At 41.4% G+C, this 20,846-nt stretch overlaps 1 pseudogene; it reads right to left on the bottom strand.

Annotated features, from left to right (window-relative positions):
- Positions 1-20,243, bottom strand: part of LOC122240212 — a 28,861-nt pseudogene extending 8,618 nt beyond the window's left edge.
- Between the last annotated feature and the right edge of the window lie 603 nt (positions 20,244-20,846).

Genomic DNA, 20,846 nt, shown 5'->3' with positions numbered 1-20,846 from the left:
GTATTTCTCTATTTTAAATAAATGTACTCCTCTTGACTATAAATTAATAGAAATAGATCCAATTATAAGAGCTTAAAATATCCCCTGTTTTTGTTTTTAACCAACTTCTAAATTTTATAAATATTAAAATCTAGGAAGAAAACAGAATACATTATTGGGTCAATATCTTACCATAAACATCTCAAATTAATTATTAACTTCCTACAATCAACTAATTTATTTTGATACACTAACACATAAAGGGTTCCACATAAATTATTGTTAATTACATCAATTTCATCTCTAATGCCATACATTTTCCATTGAGCTTTAATTAGAGCTATTTATATGTGTGCTATTATAAACATATTACATATTAGTGTTTTTGTTGTTGTTGTTGTTGTTTTCCTAGAACGGCAGCCATGAAGGAGGAACATGTAATCGGAAATCAAGAAGTAGAATAAACACCGTTTAATTCACCAGTGTTAGGAGCGGCAAGAGAACGTAAGTTGTTCGGAAATTGGTTTACTTTCCCTTTGGCCAATGTTCTGTCAGAGCCCTGGGCCCCAGCGTCCTGGTGAATTGCCTGCGAAGTGCTTCTCAAACTTCAACATGTGGAACGAGTGCGTGGGGAATCTGGCCAAAATGAAGATTCTGATTCTGAGGGTCCGTGGTGGGACCCTTGCATCTGGAGTTTTAACCATCTCCCAGGTAATGCCAAGCTGACTTGCAATCACAATTTGGGTAGCAACGTCACGGGGTGAAGTGTCTCAGATGTGGTCCCTTGACCACAAGCAAGATGAATTAGATGGCTTGTTACAAAATAAATGCAGAATAGAAGCGCTCACCCCAGACCCAGGGCAGCTGAATTCCCAGCTAGTTTCCGAGCTGGCCCTCCGCGTGAAGGTCTCTGCACATTGAGGTTTGAAAAGCACTGCTCCCAAGGGGATTGCACAATCTGTGGCTGGACGTGTGTGTGTGTGTGTGTGTGTGTGTGTGTGTGTGTGTGTGTGTTTAACGTTTATTTATTTTTGAGACAGAGAGAGACAGGGCATGAACGGGGGAGGGTCAGAGAGGGGGAGACACAGAATCTGAAACAGGCTCCAGGCTCCGAGCTGTCAGCACAGAGCCCGCCGCGGGGCTCAAACTCACGGCATGACCTGAGCCGAAGTCAGCCGCTTAACCGACTGAGCCACCCAGGCGCCCCTGGACGTGTGTTTTAAGCCTGAATGTTACCTGTGGGGGTCAAGGGCCACTGCTCACAAAATAACCGAGTGAGCCCAAGGCTGTCAAAAACTAACATAAACGATTACTGCCTGAGACCAGTCACCACGTCATTAAGTTTTTAAGATGACTGTGTCACCTTGTCTCTTCACGTGGTAACGCAGACTCTGGCTCCTGGACCAGTAGCCTTCAAACTTCAGCGTGCACAGGGCCACCTGGAGAGCTGGTTAAACCCACCCCCAGAGCTTCCGGGAAAGCAGAATTTGTGTTTCGAGGCTCCCCAGCGATGCCGATGCTGGTCTGGGGATCACACTGGGTCCCAGATTACTGCATGATCTTCATCACTCACGGCACCTAGAATGCCGATGTCCTGCTGCATTTATTTATTCAGTGCAAGTATTGTTTACAAACGGGTGCGTTTATTGAACACAAACTGTTTGCCCACATGCTGAGATGGCCCAGGGGTTTAAAAAACAACATAAGATACAGTCCCTGTTTACCGGGATTTTGCAGTCTAAGTAGATAGAACAAGTTAACATATAAAACCAGTCCAGGATACTTCAAGGGAGCGCACCGCAAAGGGTTAAAATGAATGAATTATTCCCGCTTTCGAATTCAGTGTGGGCTGAACTAGCTTCTATTGGTTTAATGAAAAACAAGGCATTAAACGTATTCCTGTTTGCAGTGATAGCAAACTGAACGGACATTAGTTCAATATTTGCAGGTTCTTTGGCCTTTTCCATAGAGGCAATTATACCTCCTACAAATAATGATTGCTTTGTCCTTCCTTTCCAACCCTTATGCTTTTAATTCATTTTATGATTACTTTCTCTTTCCGTGTGACTTTTAAATTATGTAATATGTCACATGGTTCTAAGACAGGCGTGCTAAAGCACATGAGCTGAGGGGCGCCCTTTCGTGTCCTACTCACACGGAGTTCTAAGGGAATGACTCCCCCTCCAGTTTTGCTCTGGGGTGCTGTCCATTTGGAATCTGCTATGAGAGGGGTTCAAAGTGTGCGATAACAATCTTGTTCAAAAATAAATAACTATGTGTATATGTGTTATGCCTTTTATATTGACACTTAAAGATGCACTAAGCAAAGTCTTTTGGTCACTGTCCCCAGGCCATCTGGCTCCTTCTCTAAGCAGCCCCAAGCTAGCCCTCTAGTCTCCCTGCTTCTGTGCCTTTCTAGAATTTCCACATGCCTCTTTAAGCAGATATGAGTGTGTAATGCTATGTTAGGCCTTCAAAGAAAATGTTTTCATAAAATACACATTGTCTTGTGTCTTGTTTTATTCACCTAGAAATATATGTATCCTAGAAGGTTTTCCCTCTAATACTAAGCTCTTTTTTATTCTTTCAAACTTTCCACTCTGTAATTCAGCACTGCACAGATCCATCATAATTTACTTTGCCAATCTCTTATTAATGAACGTTGAGGTCGTTCACGATGTTTTGCGATTATAAGCAAGACCACAGTGAACGACCTTGCGTGCGTGTCCCATGGCATGTATTTCAACTGATAAATGATAAATCGTAAGAGCTACACTGCCAGTTCAAGGGCACTTAAGCATTTGCGATTTTGATGGGGTCATCAAAATGACCACCCAGGTTTGCAGACGCAAACGCAGGGACGGACATGTCCCTTTTGCCAAAGCCTCACCGTCAGGGCTTACATCCACTTGGCATTGTGCCCATCGTGGGAAAATGGTGTTTCAGAGGATCACACCTTTCCTTTGCTCGTGGTCTCCGTGGAGATCGGTATCTTTCCTTCAGGGCCACTGGTGTTTTCCTTCCCACTGACTCTTCACTCATCACCTTTCCTCAGTTTTCTTTAGACTTGATCTTTTCCTAATAAATTGTTTTGTTTTGTTTTGAAAGATAGAGACAGAGAGAGAGAGAGAGAGAGAGAGAGCGCGCAAGTGGGGGAGGAGCAGAGGGAGAGGAAGAGAGAGAATCTCAAGCAGCCTCCACGGTCAGTGCAGAGCCCAACTCGGGGCCTGATCCCACGACTGTGAGATCATGGCCTGAGCAGAAATGAACAGTCAGATGCTCAACTGACTGAGCCACCCAGCTGCCCCATCTAATTAACTTTCTGTCTTGTTTTTAGGAACCTTTCATTTTTTGGGGGGGTACCATTTTTTTTTCTTGAAATATGAACCCAAACATTTTTTTCAGTTCTTGGGTTGTTTTAATTTTGGATAGGAAGAGCTTCCTTTTTAATGTAGTAGGTTTTTAAAGGTAATCAAGTTTGTCAACTTTTATTTATGTCCACTAGGTTTTCCATATTAGAAAAGGCCTACTTCACTCGTATAAAGGAGTACTATTTGTTTTCATAAATTATTTTCGTGGTTGCATTTTTTCATAATTAAGTCTCTATCCATTAGAAGCTTCATCTGGTCTACATTCAGGGATACGCATCACATTTCCTTTTGTTTTCTTCAGATAGCTACTGGTTAGTCTTAATGACTTAAAGGCTCTTACGCATTGTCTCCTTGTCAATCACTGGTAATGGTTTCCTGTGTCACCTCCATTTTTTCTTGATCAGCTTCAGCAAGGACTTATGAGTTCTCTGAAAGGAACACAGTCTTGGCTCTGGTGATCGCTCTGTGGCCCATTTATTTTGTATTTTATTAATTATTCTTTTACTTTGTTTTTTCATTGTTCGACCTTTTGAGTTTTATTTGCCGTGGTTTACCTACATTCTTAATATGAATGTTTAGCTCATTGATTGTAAGCTTTTCTTTTTTTTCCCTAATATATGCAGCCATGATTTAAAACTGAAAATGAAACCCCATAAGCATGTCTTTAACTATCCACAAGTTTTGAAATGGTCATATCATTTTAAAATTGCCTTCAGTTCAAGATATTTTTCAAATTTTGGTGTAATTTCTTCTTTGATCTGTGGGTTATTGAGAAGTATATTGTGTCTTTTCCAAATGTTTAGGTGTTTTCTCATTTTTTGGTTTCTAGCTTAATTCCATTTTCTTCATGAATCATGTTTTGTATTATTTTAATCCTTAGCAATAATTGGAAACTTGATTTGTGGCCCAGAGTATACTGTATTTTTGTGTTTTATGTGTGCTAGAAAATGGTATGTATTTTATGACATAGATATGTCAGCTGGGTCTCCTTTGCTAACATCTTTTACGTCCTTACGGGTTATCATTTTGTGTCTGTTTATTGTATCATTTACTTTGAGGGGTGTGTTAACATCTTCTGTGATGTGGATTTGTCTCTGTTCTCCTTTAGTTACTTATTTGTATCATGTATTTTGAGGCTATGCTATTACCTAGCTATTACATAAATGCTTCAAGGCTATGCATTTAAGTTAGTAACTGTTACATCTTCTTAGTGAATTGTACATTTTGACATTATGAAATGTCACCCTTCATCCCTAACACCACTTCTTACCTTGAAGTCGACTTGGTCTGAGATGAATCTAGCTACACGGCCTTTCTTTTGTTCAATGTTTCCATGACAAATATTCTCCCATCCTTTTACTTCAACCTTTGTTTGATCTCGTGTAATCTTTTGTAGAACCTTTATGTAATCTCTAGGTGAGTCTTGAAAACAACAAAGAATTTCTGTGTGAGTGTGAACACGTATGTGTGTGTGTTTCAATTCAGTATGACGATTTTTGGTCTTTTAAGTAGACCATTTAAAGTAATAACTTTTACATTTAAAGTAATACATTTAAAGTAATAACTAATGTATTTGTGCTTAGATTTACCACCAAACTATTCACTTTCTATTTTTATGCTCTTTCTTCTCCCTTAGAGTAAATATTTTAGACCATTTCTACTATTCTATATCCCATTCGCTTTTTCATTTCTTCCTTGCTTCCCCCTTTCTTTCTTTGTTAAATAAATTTATTTTTAAATTTCATTTATTTATTTATTAAATTTCATTTATTTATTGTTTATTTATTTAATTTCATTCATTAACATGCAGTGCAGTATTGGTTTCAGGAGCAGAACCCAGTGATTCATCACTTACATTTAACACCCAGTGCTCATCCCAACAAGTGCCCTCCTCAATGCCCATCCTCCATTTAGCCCATCCCCCTCCGACCCCCTCCCCTTCTGCCATCAACCCTCAGTTTGTTCTCCGTATTTAAGAATCTCTTATGGTTCGCCTCACTGTCTATTTTTAAAGTGCTTTTCCTTCCCTTCCCCTATGTTCATCTGTTTTGTTTCTTAAATTCCACCTATGAGTGAAATCATATGAAATTTGTCTTTCTCTGGCTTATTTCACTTAGCATAATACCCTCCAGTTCCATCCGTGTGGTCGCAAATGGCAAGATTTCATTCTTTTTGATGGCCGAGTAATACTCCGCTGTGTCTATATACACCACATCTTCTTTTTCCATTCCCGGGCTCTTTCTACAAGTTGCCCATTGTTGACAGCAGCGCTACAAACATTGCCCCATTAGCTTTTTAACTGAACCATTTCTATTATTATTTTGAAGATTATCAGACACTATAGTATGCATTCTTGGTTTATGGACACGTAACATAAACAGGCACTTTTACCCCTTTCAAGACAAGGCAAAGATCTTATTAACTCTTACTCCATTTATCTCTCTTCCAAACTCCTAAGCTATTTTGGTGTTTCCTTTTGATTCTAAATTTATTTTGCAATCCAGAAAATATTATTTTTAAAATTTTATGTAGTTGGTATTTATGTGGCTTGCCCAAATCTTTACCCTTTCTTCCTCACACCTTCTGGCAACTTTAGGCCTTCCTCTGGGACATGTTTTCACTCTTCAGTATTTCCTTTAGTGCAAATTTAAGGGAGATAAACTGTGCCAGATTTGTATAAGAAATAATAATTATGTGACCTTCATTAATTAATTTTTTAAAATGTTCATTTATTTTTGAGAGAGAGAGAGAAGGGGAGAGAGAGAAAGAGAGAGAGAGAGAGAGTGAGCGGGGAAAGGACAGAGAGAGAGAGACACAGAATCTGAAGCAGGCTCCAGGCTCTGAGCTGTCATCACAGAGCCCAACATGGGGCTTGAACTCACAGACTGCGAGAACATGAGCTGAGCTGAAGTTGGACGCCCAACCGACTGAGCCTTCCAGGTACCCCTACCTTCATTTTTGAAGAGTATTTTTGGTCGGGTATATGATTCTAGATTTGGAATGTCTTTCAGCACTTCAAAGACATTGTTTTCTTGACTCTCGTGTTTGTTCTCAGAAGGCAGTGGTTCATCTGAAGGTAATCTGTAGTTTTTTTCTGGTTTCTTTGAGGCTTTCTTGTCCCCTTGGTTTCAGTGAGGATACCATGAGGTTACAAAGCACTACCTAAAAATTACATAGTTATTTACCTGCAGTTCACATACTAATTTAACTGGTAGCCTGATTTGCTTTTTCATTTAAAGAAAATTACGAGTCTTTATTTTTTCAAATACTGCTTCTGTGTGGTTCTTTCTCTTCTGTGTTTCATTCACAACATTTTTGGCAAATCTATCTAGCAGTTTTGTAGTCCACATTTTTTTTCTGACTCTAACTTATTTTTCCCCATTTGGTGAGCCCCTAATTTCTGCTGTTATATTTTTCAGTTTTAGATTACCATTTGCTGCTTTTCCATAAAATCTAATTTTTTTGGTGAAGTTATTCATCAGGTCTTTTATTTCAAGGCCCATGAAGTTTATATCCGTATTCTCTGCTTCTGTTTTCTGTTGCTTCTTGCGGTATGTATGTGTCTTTCCTTCTCGACTGCCTGATTATTATTAATTATGTTGTGAAACACACTGGAAACATGTAGAATGATTTGTCATCTCCTTTGGAGAGGACTGTTCTTTGCTTCTTACAGAAGGTTAGTGACTCTACAAACCTGAAAAACATCTTGCACTTTCAGGGAGAGGCATGACCTAAAGCTGGCTTGGTATTTTTCTAAATATGCCTTATTTCTCAGGTGTGATCTTTGAGGTCCAGATCCAAAGCCGGGCATCTACCAGAAGTGACCTCCATTCTTGGGGCCCTGCTTCACCATTCATGGTGTGCAAGCACCTGTCTCTCTGACTCCTGAGTGCATATTCTGCTGAGCAGAAGATGCTTCTTGCTGTCAAATTGCCCCAAATCCCAGATCACTTCTTGGGGATGCCTTATCATCTCAGATCTTGGCATGATGGTTTTTCATAGATCTCTGATGACTTAAGCCTGATTCCTAGGATGTTTTATCCGGCTTTCACTATTCTGTTCATTAGAAGAGTTGTCCTGAATATCTGAGTCCACCATCACCATAAGCATAGCTGCCTTTTTCTGCCTATTTGAAATGCCATCTTTTTAAATATATGACATTATTATATAAACTTAACCAAGTTTTTAGATTTTCCTTTCTGTTCCGTAAGTTTTTCTGTCATATATGTGGCAGCAACCTACTGTTTTATTTACTGAGGCTTTCTAACATGTTCTGATACCTGTTGGGATGATCACTTTTCACTGTTGTATGATTTTTTAAATTAGTCTTCCTTAGTTCAGGTTTTTGTTTTCCTTTGTTTCTCTCTCCATGAACTTCTGAACATGGTTAGCTAATTCCCACTAAAAATCTGTTGTTATTTGAAGGGAGGGGATAATCTTTAATTTCCATATTGAATTAAGACAAGACATCTCTGTGATGTTGCATATTTTTACTTAAGAACATCGCTGATCAGCTGATATGACTGTAATTCTTCAGTCCTTCAACAGTTTTAATGGCTTTCTTCATAAGGACATTGATATTTTAGTCGTGCTAATCGTACGTAGTTTATTGTCCTGATGTCGTTGGGAAAGTGATATTTTCCTATCATGATTGGGCGTTTACAAAATGAGACCTATTTATTCACCATGTTGGTTATGTTATACTTTATACTTGATCTGTTTTGTGGTGTAGTTGTTAGCAGTAAAATTACCTTGGCTTTTGCTTTAACTAAAGCACTTTTCTTTTTAAAATAATTATAGACTCACAGGAAGTCGCAAAGATAGCGCCCTGAGGTCCCGTGTACTTTTGTCCAGTTTCCCTCAGTGGCTACGGCTTACATAATTATGGTGTCATATCAAGACCAGGGGTTTGCCATTGGTTCCATGTGTATGCATAGCTCTGTATCATTTTATAACAAGTGTAGTCTGTGTAACTGCCACCGCAGTCAAAATATACAGAATGTTCCATCACCACAAATACCTTCCCTGTACTATGCCTCTTATAGTCATAACCTCCCACCCATCTCCACCTTCCTCAGCTCCTAGCAAACACGAATTTTCTCCCCATCTATATAATTTTTGCCATTTTGAGAATGTTCCATAAATGGAAACATATATGACCTTTTGAGACTGACAACCTTCGCTCAGCACAGTGCCTTGAAATCCATATGAATTGTTACACATAATGAAAAGTGTTCTCCTTTTTAGAGCTCAGTAGCATCCCATGGAATAAATGTAATGGTATTTTTTTTCTTAGCCATTCAGCTATTGTAGAGCATTTTAGCTGTTTCCAGTTTTTTGATTATTTCAAACAGAACTTCTGTAAAGATCCATGTACAGGTTCTTACGTTGGCAAAGGTTTTCATTTTTCTGGGACAAATGCCCAGGGGTGGGACTGATGGCTTGTATGCTATGTATATATTTAGTTTTGGGGGAAAAATTGCAGAGGGACTGAGTCAGTTTGAGGGAAGGGGAGAAAAAGTACATCCCTTTGCCCCCTCCCATTTATAATATAATTGTCTTCAGTATTTCCTCTAGGTACACCAAGAGCCACAACAGATAGCTGTAAGTTTCACCGCACCTGTCAGACATGATTTTGGAAACAGAACAGGGGAAGGAAAGGCAATTGTATCTACCCATATTTTTGCTTTCTTCCTCCTTTGATGTTCTAAGTTTCCTTCTGTTATCTTCTTCCTGTTTAGAGAACTTCCTTTAATCATTATGTTAGTGGAGGTATTCTGGAGGTATAATTTTCTTTGTCAGAGGATGCAATGACTTCCCCTTCAGCCTGGAAGGACATTTTCACTGGGCCTGGGATTGTAGGCTGACCATTCATTTCTTCCAGCTCTTGGGAAATGTGCCACTTCCTTCTGGCCTCCATGGTTTCTAAAGAGAAATGTGTGATAGTTTCCAACTGTGTTTCCTCCACAATAAGGCATCTCTGTTCTCTTGATGCTTTCAAGATTTTTTTCTTTGTCTTCAGTTTTCAGAAGTTTAACTATGACGTGTCATGGCACGGGTTTCTTTGGTGCCTCCAGATTTAGCTTATTGGTCTTCGGCCAAACTTGGGGAATTTTCAGGCATTATTTCTTTGGGTTCCTTCCCAGGCAAGTGTCAGATCTCTTTTTACAGTTCTGCAGATCCTGGGGGCTCAGTGTGACTTGCTTTTCAGTCTGTTTTCTGTCTGTCATTCAGACTGGGTAATCTCTCTTGGTCTGTCTTGACGTTCACTGGCTCTTTCTTCTGTTCTCTCCATTCTGTTGTTGAGTCCAGCCACTGAATCTTTTATTTCAGCGCTCATATTTTCAGGTCTAAAACTTGCATCATGTACCATGGATCTCTGCCTCCTCATATGGCATTGGGGGTAGGGTGGGTCTGTCTCACTTCTTCCAGGGGAGGCGGCCAGGCTGAAGGGCACTCGTGTTGCAGGGCAGTGGTGGGAGCTCCGGGTCCCTGCTGCTGACTGCTCTGGCTGCAACACACAGAGGGACCTCCACCTGCCCTCCCTCCCCCCGCCCCCATGTGGCTTCAGTGACATCAAGAGACGGGGGAACCTTTATGCCACGTGCAGTGGTACAAGTCCTGACTCCTTTTACTCTCTCGTTGGAGTGGAACAGTTAGTATCTGAAAGTTTTCGTGTGTGGTTGCCCATTTCTTAGCCCTTTGCTAAGGCAAGTATGCTTTTCTTGGGGCTTTTTGTCTGCATCCATTGGTGTCTCCAGATTGCCAACTTCTCCATCACATTTTCCAGGATACATCTTTTCCCTCAGGTTCTGAGATCCTTAGGCATTCTGACTTCTATTTTTCACAGTCTTTCACATTTGTTTCTTACATAATGCCCACAGTATTTAGCTGTACCTAGCGAGGTGTATAGGGAAAACTGTGTCAACTCCATTTTTTCAAGAACTTTCTTGATACTTTGGGTATAGAACTATCTTAGCTGAAATTCATTTCCCCAAATATTTAGATTTAAAATGGAACAGCAGTTGGAAGGTTATGCCACCAAAAAAGGTCCCCTAAGTTTCAAAGACAGCGGTAAAATTGCTTAAGAAATTTTGTAGATTTATGCATTTTGTTTGCATTTTGTTGCAAAAACAACCAAGTTGTTTTTGCTGCTGTCAATTTCACTCTCTTCCTCGCACCTGGTGCATGTGGTGTTCAGTTCTCATGTTCCAAGGCAGGATCTCGGACGAGTCAGCAGGCCAGCTGGGGCCCTAACCCACAGCAAGCAGATAAGCCCCAGAAGAGGGAAGGAGAGGCTGAGTGTGTGTCTGAGCCCTCTGATTTACCTTCCTGCCAGTAAGAACACGTTTTGATTTCCACGTGGGCTTAGGGGAAGGCAGTGTGTGCAATTTCATTTTGACGCGCATGTACTGGGCATTTCATTGTGACAGGCATTTTGCTTGCTGTCTGGAGATACAAATGCAATAAGAGACCAGAGCTCCTAATGTTCCTCAATGAGCTTTCCTGAGCAGCAGGCCACACACGACAGGGTAGGGAGTGACCGAGCCAAGCCTAAGACAGGAGAAAATAACAGCAGCAAGGAGAAAATGCAGCAAGGAGAAAATAACATAGGACTTCATCACTGAAAGGGTAGGCCCTCTTCCCCAATCGGGAGAACCTAGAAGCAGGGAAAACCATGTTCAAAAACAGACATCATTTTAACTGTAAGTTGGCAAAGTTTTTGTTTTTGTTTTGGTGACTTTGTTCAGTTTTCCTTCCAGGAACTACCCAACCAGCCCTGCTTTTAGTGGCCTCATGTGGACAGTTAGCACCTGCTGAGAGTTTAGCAGTCTTATAAATTTCTTTTTTTAAAAAATATTTATTTATTTTTGGGGGAGAGAGAGCAAGCATGGAGGGGCAGAGAGAGGGGGACAGAGGATCCAAAGCAGGCTCCGCACTGACCGGTTCACAGCCGCAAGCCCAATGTGGGGCTTGAACTCACCAACTGCTAGAGCATGACCTGAGCTGAAGTCAGATGATCTCAAATTTTTAACTAAGGGGCTGCAGTCCAGGTGATAGTGAGCTAGTGAAAGACAGGTGGAGTCAGTATCCTCCAGTGTCTCTTATTTGGGAAAAATCCTGGGTTGGGGAGCAGTGGGAGGGTCGAAGAAATCTTTGACATAAACCACAATGTTTATGAAAGAGCTGCACGTAATCAGGCAGCTTTTTCATTGTTACTAGGAAGTGCTAGCTGCCAGCTCCAGGAACAAGGATTCAGAACACTTGTGCGAAACAGTCTGTACAGTAATTTTTTTAAGTTTATTTTTGAGAGAGAGAGAGAGAGAGAAGAGGGAGAGAGAGAGAGAAACAGACAGCATGAGCAGGGGAGGGGCAGGGAGACAGGGAGAGAGAGAATCCCAAGCAGGCTCCGTGCTGTCAGTGCAGAGCCCGATGTGGGGCTTGATCCCACAACCCTGGGATCATGACCTGAGCTGAAATCAAGAGTCGGACACTTAACTGACCGAGCCACCCAGGCGTCCGAAGAACCTGTATAATAACTAAATGGGAAAATAAAGGCTGCACTCAGCTCATTCAAGAGTCCAGCTTCCCATGCCCTCAGTTCATTGATAAAAAGTTGGGAATGATGTTGATAATCTCATGGGTACCTGCACTGTTTGTAGGAGAAGCAGCTGTAACTATTCAAAAGCACAGCTACTAAAATGCTTCCAACGCTTCCATTCCAGATGAATATCATGCTTTATTTATGTGGCAGGATTCGCTAGCGGTCTGCTGAAGCTACGTTTAGGGTGTTCTTTTAATTCACAAAATAATTACCATTTCTTCACACCAATAAATCCAAGTTCCTCCAAGCTTCTCAATTTCCAACCGATAGAGAAATTATTCATTTCTTCTGCAAAACACAATCCATTAAGGACAGTAGATAAATGGATTAAATTACATAACTCATTTAAATTTGTGTCTCAAAGTAGCATTTTCCCCCCCATAGGCTCCACGACCATATTTCATTTGTGGTCACTGGGAATGCGGTACCGTCTGCTGCTGCCTTGTTTACGTCACGCTATAAAAGTGGTCAGTTATTACCATGGTCACTTGATGATTTGGATGCTCAGTTTCTCCCCCTGTACTGTTTCCAGGTCTGCACTTAAATTCATGCACTCAGGTGAAGGTCCACAGAGTCTAGCAAGGATCTTTCATCACATGAAAATCTGTTCCATCCAGGGTTCCCAGCGAATTCAAAATTCTAGTATGACTTCCAATTTATTTTGAAGCGTATCATTGATTTTATAATAATATTGTAGAATATTTCATACTGTTCAAAACTACCCAAACTCTGTATCCATTTGCTGCCACAGTAGCTGCTAACAGAAGGAAATTAATTTCCTTTTTGTTTTTAGCCACACAACAGGGCTTAAGGGTAATGCCAGCTGAGAATGAAGGCACACCCTTCATTCTTCGTAATTCCTTTCCCCAGCAACCCATCACTGCATGAGTAATATCCTTCCACATTCTATGATCCACGTTATCTCTGGTCTGTCGGTCTCTTATGAAAGGAGAGAAGAACAGGAAGTAAGTTGTCAGAAGACCCAGGTTCTGGAAGGCTGGTCATCCCCATGCATCAGCCTCATGACTGCAACAAGTCATTTGCCTTCTCATGAATGGAGCTTCCATGCCTATAAACAAGAGAATGACCTCCATGTTTCCTTCCCAGAGTAGTAATGAGAGCGGAGTCACTCTTGAAATAGAAAATGGAACTGTCCCTAGTGGCCTTTGGGAGCCAGCGGAGACCAAGCTAGGTACAGAAGCAAGGATGCTGCAAAGTTGAACGTCTGCATTATTTGTGACCCTGAGACTGGCGATCCATTTCCTCAGGAGGGAAGAGGTCTTATGAAATGTTTGCTTTGGGTTTCTTTGGTTTTATCTTCAGTAGTAATGCCCATTTCCACATCCCCTTTGATGAACAAAACTATACAGACACTCAGTACTTGGGTGAAGTTCCCTTTCACCTGACCAAACTGCATCACCTCTAGAATGTTAACGTTCTCTGAGGTTATGTCACCTAACATTAAACAGATGTGAATTTAGTGCAGTTAACTCTCCTCTCCCAAATATCACAAATTTCACAGCGTTCTCTCTCTGAAATTACAATCCCCAGAAGATTCAGGAGACACTAAAGGACATTCAGCAGCCAAAGGCCACTCTCAGACACAAATACAAAATGCACACTGGTGTTATTCCACGTCCCTGCGACCATCACCAGTGCTTTCTTTTCCTTTATTGGCTCTGCTCTGACGTTCAGGGGAAAGTGGGGACTAGCAGAGTAAGTAATAAATCACACAGAGTCGTCATTTATCTATTGGATCTATTACCATTCATATTTAATGTAGCCCATACTTGACTTTTAAAGGTTGCTTTTTTTTTTTTTTTTTAATAAAGGAGCTCAGCTTCCATTTTCAGTGACATCCACAGAGTGCACCGTGTCCCAGAATTTCGCTCATTCTCTGTCTGTGTCGGTCAGGCACACATTTGGATTTTGAGTTGCCCTGAGCACTGGCTGTGGTGGGTGGGGACTTAACTCCTTGGCCAAGTCTCCCGAGCGCTTAAGTGCTTTACGCTCCAGTGTTGATGGGTTTGAAACCCAGTCTGTTTCTTGTTCTGTATTCTCTTTCTGGGAAGTACAAGGAGGTGGTCTTACAAAAAATAAAAATAGGCAGCCCTCCCTCCAAAGAAAAGCCCCCTCCCCGCCCCTGCATTCAACTCATCATGGGGCAAAACCATAAGTTTCTGGCAAAATATCTACTAACTCCCAGATAGATTATCTGCTGGACATTTGTTTTTCTTCTCTTTGGAACAGAAACACCCATCAAATGGAAGAATGGTTCAGGATAACTCTTAGCTGGGAAAGGGTCAGAGGACTTGATATCACATCTTTATAGCCTCTCTCTAACACCTGATTAAGAATGGTGAGTCTTCTCTTCTTTTCTTTCTTTTGCCTTTTTACAAAGCATTTGCTAAAGTGTTTATGTATTTTCATGAATTCATTGGTTTTATCACTTCAAGGTTCAGGTCAGCCTCTGTGATATAATAGGTATGTTTATATCTGGCAATGGAGATATTTGGTCACATAATAGCAGTTTGACTAAAATGATTTTGTAACACGGAAGCTGGTTTTGGGCCCATGTGCCATGCTTTTTGTTAGTTCTTACCTTGCACTACAAAGGCTCCATAACTCAGAGACAGTTAGTGAGAATCAAGGTCAGAAAACTGCTAGTCTCTCTTGTGTACAAACATAACATGATTTGGATTTGTAATTCAGGACAAAAGAGAATTTAAAAGATGGGCATTTAAATGAAAATGTTAATCCATGAGGTCTCAAATTCCATCAGCTATAGATAATCTGTCTGCTCAGAAACCAAAACACCATTTATATACCCACATCAGAGTTCTCTGCCTTAATTCTGAAACAACGGGAGCTCATTTCTACTTGAGTTGTGTGGCAGACTCTGCTGTCTGCCTCATGGGTTCCTGCCCCACTGTCATGGCCTTGTTCCAGCCTCACCTCCTCCTGGAAGGCCTCCAAGATCCCTCCAGTCACGTAACTGCTATGATCACCCATCTAGAAAGCAGTAATTATTCAAGGATGGCATGAACTGTTCACATTTCCTTTTGCAGACGATCACCCACTGGCCGCATATGATTCTAGAGTTCAGTCAGTTCACAAAGCTAACTACAGGACTGCAGTCACTCGTAAATACTCAGTATTTGTGTTGATTAATTTATTTTACAGAGTGAATCTTGATATACTCAAGAGATAGCACTGCAAGTGGGGAAAAATCATTTTAACGTCGTAGAGGAGGCAAAATTTCACCTCTGCCCTCGAAGGTTTTCACTGGGGCTTGAGAATTCACACAAGACAGATCGGCAGGAGGGACGCTCACAGGGTCATTTAGTCTAAGTTTTACGTGACATGCAGCCTTCACACGGGATGAAGACCCAAAGAAGAGGCAAAAACCAAAGGCTTTTGCACCAGGCTGAACAAAGGGAGGAAGTTTTGGAAAAGTGACTAAACATTCAAGGATGCTAAATGAAGACGGGATCATATAAACAAGGGCTGTTTGTACAGAGTTCTCTCGGCTTCAACTGCCCGTCCTTGGTGACGGGGACGTCGTCCATGTGGGATCTTTTCTCCTGCTTCCAGGAGGAGGAAGGGGAGGTCAGAGCATCCTTCTTGGACCTGATGTTTTCCAAAACAGTCCTTATGCCTGAGTGGCACGTTTTCGGTGGCATATCCTGCCACCCTTCAGTAGCTTACCAAAAATAAAAAGTAGAGAATGTGGAAGTATATCAATTACTTTTCTTTGCCCTCTTTTGTGTCTTATTTGTTTTTTATCACTGAATGAACATGTGCTATTTGTGGATACTGTCTCTTGCCACACCACCTCAATTTAAGTTTGAACCCAGTTAATTCTGGCCAGTAGATTTAATTTGCTCTTGACTTGAAAGTGCCTCCACGTCGTAGCCAAGGGCTATCTGAAGCCCCTTCCGTCTCATTCTGAGGGTCACGGTGAAGCACAACTTGCTCCCCCAGAGGGTTCTGACAAGATTTCTGGAATGAGGAGGACAGATGTCCAGGCTGGAGGTTCTGCCTTGATTGGACATCTGGCCCCAAGTCTGCTGTGGAGCAGGAGCCCTGAAAAAGTCTCTCCAGGGATCTGGAAGCCGAACCCTATCAGGAAGCAGTCCTCCCGGAGGCCGCTATGAAATGCCCTGACCGTGGGGCTGTTGTCTGCAAGCCCGAAATGGAACCGCTACCTGGTACAGTCCTTCCGACCACCCGTGGTCGCCCTGGACAGCCTGTCCCCACTGGCTGTGCCTGCGGCTGCCCTGTCACACTCATCTTGTCTCCAGAACTTTCCTTCTGGGCATGTAGGACTAACCTAAGAGCGTGGCCACGTGTGCCCTGTGGAGGCTTCTGGTTCTCCAGTCATGTCTGATTTCTTGTGAAGACAGACACATAGAGCTGGGCTCCCTAAGCCAATATGGGCACAACCGTGAGATCAGCAACATCGGAGGAGCCTACTGCTTTCCACCTCTCCCAGAGTAGGTCTTCATGCCAGGTACAGAGTAGGAGGTGAGTAGTGAAATTATGATCATCCCTGGCTCTGGGATCTGACATCATACGGTCCACAACCCTCTCTGGTGCTGACTTTTATGATGCCTATTAATTCCTATTTTATGCGATAGCTGTGGAGAGTAAGTAGGGTAAATCATGTGAAACATTTAGTACAAAACCTGCCATGCGGTGAGTCTTCAAATTTTAGTTTTCTTCCTTAAAATACAGCAATACAAAGTAACTGAGTTTACTTTTAGAGTTAGCATTGCAGCTTGGTTTCTTCTGTATTTTTGTTTAGGCTGGTATTTATTATCATTTATGTTTTGCAGCTTTATTGAAGTGTAACTGATATTCCATTAACTGCACATATTTTAAGTGTGAAATCATTCTCATAATCAAGATAATGAGCACATCTGGCTCCCGCCAGATTTCTTTGTGCCCGTCTGTGGTGCCTCATACACCCCCTTCCCTGCTCCCCTCTCTCACCCCTCTTCAGAGAGCCACCAATCTGCTTTCTGCCACTGTACGTTAGCATGCACTTTCTGTGTTTATAGAAATGGAGTTACACAGCCTGTACTCTTTTTCGGGATCACTTTTTTTCACTCAGCATAATTATTTTGACATTCATCGACTTTGTTGGGTGCATCAGTGATTTTCATTTCTGAACAGGATGCCATTGTATGGATATGCAATGTATTTATGTGTTAATCTGCTGATGGACATTTGGGTGGTTTACAGTTCTGACTATCACAAGTAAAGCTACTATGAACATTTGTAGATCTAAATGTAAGAGTTAGACGCATAAAGATTCTAAAAGAAAACATAGGGGAGAATTAGCGACTTTTAATTTGGCAAATATTTCTCAATTATAAATAAAAAGCAAGGATTATGAAGGAAAACACATCAAGAAAGTGTGCCTATCAGAAACAAAAACTTTTGCTCCTCAGATGACACTTAAAATGAAAAGGTAAGCCACACACTAGAAGAAAATATGTGTGAAAAATGTATGTACAAGAGAAAATCTGTATCTGGAAAACATAAAGAACTCTTACCAGAAGACAAAATAATTAGACCAGAAGACAAAATAATTACAAAAAAAAGGCAAAGATTTGAAAAGACCCTTCACCAAAGATTGTATAAGGATGGCTAATTAACACATGAAACAATGTTAAGCATATTTCATCATTATGCAAATACAAGTTAAGACCACAATAAGAGGTCCCTACATGCCCACTATAATGGCTAAGTTAAAGAGTGATCATACCACATGTTGATGAGGATGTGGGCAGCGGGAGCTCTCTGCTGCTGGCGGGCACGTAAAATGGTACATCTGCCTTGAAAAATGTTTGGCAGTTCCTTAGAAGTTAAACATAAACCTAGCATATGACAAAGCCGTTCAATTCCTAAGCATCCACCCAAGAGAAAAGAAAGCATATGTCTCTCCTAAGACCTGTAGCATTAACTTAAAAGGAAATAAACTGAGCTCAACCTACAGAAACCAACATCTCGAAGAGTGATGGAGGCTTCATAATACACCCCAGTCCCTCAAAGGGTCATTTAAAATTTTGTAACAAGAGAACACCTTCATTTTCATCTGTTGTTTTTTAAAATGTGGTAGAAACCAAGAGCTGTTAGAAATTATGCTGTAAAGGGAAGAAGTGCTATGGAAACAGAAGGAAAAAACCCCAGGGGTGCTCAGTCGGTTAAGTGCCCGACTCTTGGTTTCGGCTCATGATCTCACAGTTCGTGGGTTTGAGTCTGTGTTGGGCTCCACTCTGACAGTGTGGAGCCTTCTGGGATTCTCCCTCTCCCTCTCTCTCTCTGCCCCTCCTCTGCTCTCTCTCTCTCTCAAAAATAAATAAACTTGAAAAAAAGAAGGAAAAAACGCCAGAAGACACTATGTAGCACTAAGAAATGGATTTCAGAAAGATATATGCTCATAAACACATCAACAAATAAAATAGCTTTGAGACATATATACTAACCCCATAGTGTTATTCAACTCAGTAGTCCTAAAATATCCAAGGGTAGTTTGCAGATACAGCTCATTGGGGAAATACACTGTGGTAGAGCAGGACTGACTTCAAGATGAGGTCTGGGTTCTAGGTCCAGCCATGTGACCTTTGGCAAGTCACTGGCCTGGCCAGCATTCAGCTCCGTGTCAGGCTTGTATGAGCCCTACAGTGTCTTCCAGTTCAACAATACTGGTTTTCCAGTGAACTGGCTCTCCCTTTTGTAAAATCTTCCATTTGGGGTATCACGTTTCTAAGGACTGAATCTTTGGTCATTGGTGCTGTTTCTACATCATTATAACATCATTGCTGCCACCAAACTGAGGAAGATGGGAATTGCCACTGATACCTGGAATGGCCATTTCAAAGACAAACTTTTTAAAGACAATCTTAAATACATAAGTGCTTTATATAGAAGCCCTACATGATGTATAGACGTAAACTCTGATTTGGCCTATGCTTTGAGAACTTTGGACAAGGTATGTTAATTCAATATATATATATAATTCAACATATAATTGAATATAACCATGGATAGTATATGAAAGACACAAAAGCATGGGTGCCTGGGTGGCTCAGTTGGTTAATCATCCAACTCTTGGTTTTGGCTCAGGTCATGATCTCAATGTTGCGTGAGGTCGAGCCCCTTGTCGAGCTCTGTGCTGACAGTGTGGGGCCTGCTTGGGATTTTCTCTCTCTCTCTCTCTGCCCCTCCTCCATTCATGCTGTCTTTGCATCTCTCTAAAAAAAATAAATAAACTTAAAAAAATATCTATACAAAAGCAGCAAACCCCTTCACTTGTTTTCAGTCATTCATGCACTATATTAAGCTGTGTGATTCACACCCCAATTGACAGCTACTAAGTAAACTCTTCTAGAAACATGAAATCTTAGTCTAATAATTCTCCCCATATGTTTCTGGCAAATAAATAATTGAGGCTTAAGAGAAATGGTAGCTCTGCTCTCATTTCAAAAGAACAAAGACTTAGTATCCATTTCCACTCTTAAAAGGATTATTCACAACATAGATCACTTAACATTGAAGGAAGCCAGTATTAAGATTTCCTTTTAATCTTACGGTGCTCGTAAAGTAGTTCAGGCCTATTTCCACACATCTGCAACTTAGATGTAGACGCACCACGTCCTCTAAAGATGTAACCCTCCCATTCTCGTGCTTTAAAAATGTCCAAAGGACTGCCAGCAGCTGTTTGGGCCAACTCAACTGGCTAATCAGCCGATGGCATTGGCCCAAGTCGATGGAAAGAGGAGGACAAGTCCGTCTTTGCTGTTGGACAGCAAGCAGGACAGGAATGAGACACCACCATGCGCCTGGTCATTTTGTTGAAAGCTCGCTCGGGCAATCAGGAATCTGGGCAAACCATGGGAAGCACAGTTCCTTCTTCATTAAGAGGAACCATGACGGAACAAAGGGCACCGTTGAGTGAGGCGGAGCCCAGGAGGCAGGTGGTGCCTCCACCGTCCCCGTGGCCCTGCCCACCCTCCCGAGCACACCCGGAGGCCGCGGCCCCAACCAAGACACCAACATGCCTTCCTGAAGGACAAACAGAGCAACTGAACGAGGCCCAGATATGAACTGGTCTGAGTTTCAGTTCTCCTGATATAAAATGAAGAAAATAAAGACACCTTGAACACATGCAGGCATATTGAGAAGACTTTTCTTTGACTACCTGCTTCGACGACCCCAGAGAGCCCGGCAAGCCCGGTCGGCACCTGCTTTGTGTCTTCGTAAGAAGGACTCACCTCCATTTCTGCCCCCGCTTCCTGCCTGGATCACTTCCGTGAGCGTTGTTTGTTCGGCATGTAGCCTGTCCCCATTTGGCAGTAATAATCTCTCTAAGTTTGACAAGATTTAAGTAATTTCAAATTGTTTTCAAGGCTTGCTTTCAACTCATGTTTTAAATCGCAGCATACGAAGCATGTAAAACACTTGTTTCAATGAGAACATGATGCTTGCACTTAGTATTTACACAATATGAAATAAATCATGTCAGAATTAATAAGGTCTAATTCTATTAATGTCAGAAAAGATTAACGTAGGTTCCTTCTTCTAAGCAGACTTACCCGATTCTCTTTGAATTATTCTTGACAGTGTTAAAATTAGACTAAGCCTACAAATAAAATAGGCCAGCAAATAAATTGAAGTAATAAATTAAGACGCTGTGTAAATAAAGGTATCTGTGGTAAAAGGAGAAGATTTGATTGAAAACCCTTAGTAGGTCTGTCATCGACGATGCACTTACTCGTCTCTGTCCCGGTGCTTCTAGCTGTCTCTGAATTGCGTTTGTTTTCTTTGTGTGTTGTGTATTAAATGAAATTCTCATACTTGGGATGAGAGAGTTAATGATAATT

Source organism: Panthera tigris, chromosome B4, assembly GCF_018350195.1.
Source record: "Panthera tigris isolate Pti1 chromosome B4, P.tigris_Pti1_mat1.1, whole genome shotgun sequence".
NCBI lineage: Eukaryota > Metazoa > Chordata > Mammalia > Carnivora > Felidae > Panthera > Panthera tigris.
This window is presented reverse-complemented; position numbering and strand designations above follow the sequence as displayed.